Source organism: Anneissia japonica, unplaced genomic scaffold (assembly GCF_011630105.1).
Source record: "Anneissia japonica isolate Jap-2015-1 unplaced genomic scaffold, ASM1163010v1 scaffold25095_len17414_cov93, whole genome shotgun sequence".
NCBI classification, from domain to species: domain Eukaryota; kingdom Metazoa; phylum Echinodermata; class Crinoidea; order Comatulida; family Comatulidae; genus Anneissia; species Anneissia japonica.
The window spans coordinates 9,017-12,088 of NW_022735352.1; positions in this window are offsets into that span (position 1 = coordinate 9,017).

The window sequence follows — 3,072 nt, forward strand, 5'->3', positions numbered from 1 at the left end:
TAGTTAAGAAGATTACAGTCGAACGATAAATCTTGATTATACTTTATTAAGGAGAAATTATGTTCAATTGGTTTTGGTATAAATTGGTATGAACAATATGTTGAGAACAATGTTGCTTTTATATCTGAAATAACTACTCGTCTAACTGATAGTGAACGTTAAAATTTTCATGAACAAATTCATTTATTTTCCATATTTAAGTATTATGTGACATTTAAATATAATTTTACAGTCGAATTATACCTAATGCATATACAAAAATTTTAATTATAGACGTATTCTCACTAAGTTGCGTTTAGGAGTCCTTGAATTAGAAATTGAAACTGGTAGATGGACAAAAATTGATAAAAAAAAGATAGATTATGCAAACACTGTACATTACATTTAGTTGAAGATGAGTACCATTTTACTTTCGTAAACATTATATACTTTATTGTTAATCCATCCAAAGTTAAGTTTACTCAATTAATGTCCACTATAACTGATATCAATACAATAAGTTGTTTATGTAAATTTCTTTATCACTCATTTAAACGTAGAAATGATCATTTCCCTCTGTAAATAGCAATTATATTTTATTTGGGCCGAAGCCTTATATAATTTTATATCTTTATTTTTTATATAATTTTATATCTTTATTTTTTTATCTTTTAAGTTAAAATAAACGGAACGGATATATGCGTTGCTACCGAAACTTCTATAAGAGATTATTATTTCCAGAAATTTAATAAAGAAAACAAACGATATAAGTTTATATATATAAATATATATACATGTATATATATAATTAAATTATCGTAACTCACTAGTAAATCTGTAAATGTATATAAATAAATATTAAACATTATTTATTTATTCAACTTTCTTTTAATATGGGTAGCTCTAACAGCAAGGCTGATTCAAAGAGGCCCTCGCAAAAATACAAAACAAACACAGTAACACAAGTGAAATACAAAAAGTAAAATGGAAAAATGGATTAGAACCTATATAAAAAACAATACAATATATAAGTTGTTCTCAAATATCAATAAAATTATCATACAAACTTCAGTTTGTATAAAAGCAATCATTAGCTAGATTTAAGCGCCTTTTTAGTTTTTAAAAAATAGTATCGTTTTGCTGGTGCGTATGTGTTAAATATGTTATTTTGACTTAATTTATGGGCTGTACCAATACGCATAGCTTAGGTTTTGTTGATGTTGAGAAGTTTCTTTGCAGTTAGCCATTTGGTGAAATTTGTGAGATCATCATTTAACTTACTTCCAATATACATATGCAAGGGTCCGAGACGTAAATAATTGTATCGTCTACGTGCATATCAACAGAAGAGTGAACAAGAGACAAACAAAGATCATTAATAATAATTGTAAAAAGAAGGGGCTATCATTGAACCTTGGGTAATACCAATTTTATTGGTCTAGAGGAGGATGAGGTGGAGTTAATAACCACTTTTTGAAAGCTGTTAAAAAGATGGGAGGAGAACCATTGAATGAAAGGGGAGACAAAACATAATTAGAAAGTTTTATGATTAAAAGTTAAGAGTGGACAGCCTTTTCAATGATCTTGAGGATATAGGGAGGAGAAATAGACGTGTAAATATTGAGGTCTGAAAGAATTTCCAAATGAGAAAAAATAGGTACCTCAGCTGGGATTCGAACCAGAGACCTTCTGCTGTCTATACAGACGCCTTAACCAACTAGGTCATTGAGGCCATGTTTAAAATTCAAATCGAAATAGAGCATCTAATTTTTCACACTCATGCGCATGCGTATTAGACAGCACTAGTCCTTGATGCATGGCAAATAACACAAATCAATGTGATACGCCCTTTTCTTATCAGCAATTGACAAGACAATAAAATAATATGATAGAAAAGTAAATAATATGATAGAGACAAACTCTAAATCGTCTTGCGGTAATGCTATAAATATATAATAAATAAATATTAACGTTATGTATATATATATATGTATATATATAGGTATAGGAATGCACTGCAACCAAACAGCTACTATGTGCAAACCATATATAATCCAGGAGCTAAAAGAAAAAAAAGCCCACTAATACTATAATTAATTACTCATCCACTCACCCATCCATCTATTCGTCCATCCATCCGTCCGTCCGTCCATCCATTCATTCACTTACTCGAGTATCCGTCCGACCGTCCATCGTTTCATTGGTGCAATTAATTATATAGGCTAATTCATTATTTATTTATTTAAAATCGAATGATTATAACGCGGAGTCATCGGCGATCAAAACGTAGAGTATAAACATAGGACTATTATAATAACACACAGTGGTGTGAGAGATATTTTGAACAACTGACAATACCTGATCGTAAAAGAACCTCAAGAAAGCCCACGTAGAAGATTTCGCATCCAAACCACACAGACAATGTGCACTAAAAGAATAATACGGCATTCTATGTATATCTATGAAGATGTCGACATCCAAATGCAACTAACCTACTTTAATTGTGTTACAGCTCCTTTGTTATACATTATACTGGTAACATAGTAATACTAGGGAGTTTTCACAAGACGAAAACGATAACGAATACGTCATCAAATTTGTATACAACCCTTACCCTACAGTAGCATGTTTTAATTTGGAACCGTTAATATTAGTAATAATAATGATAATGATAATAATAATAATAATAACAATTATAATAGAAATAATAATAGTAATAATAATGAAAATGATGATGGCAGGCCTAATGACGATGACGATGAAGATGATGATGATCATAATAATAATCATTCTGCTATGATTTTCGGTGGACGTGGCGTCTGAGTTCATCGTCTAAGTGCGTAGGAAATCCAGGCATTGAACAGTGATGTCAAGGGGCCCGAAGTGTGTGAAAAAATAAAAGTTAATATTATGATTATAGTCACACAATATAATGCAGTCTTTTCAGCTTTAATGTTCATAATGTTCTTAGGTTAGTGAATACTTTACTGAACTTTTTGAGGGCCCCCAACATGTTTTCACCGCAAGCTCCAGAACTTCTCGTTACGCCACTGACTTTGAGTAAGAAAATATTAATAGCCATTAATCAAATGC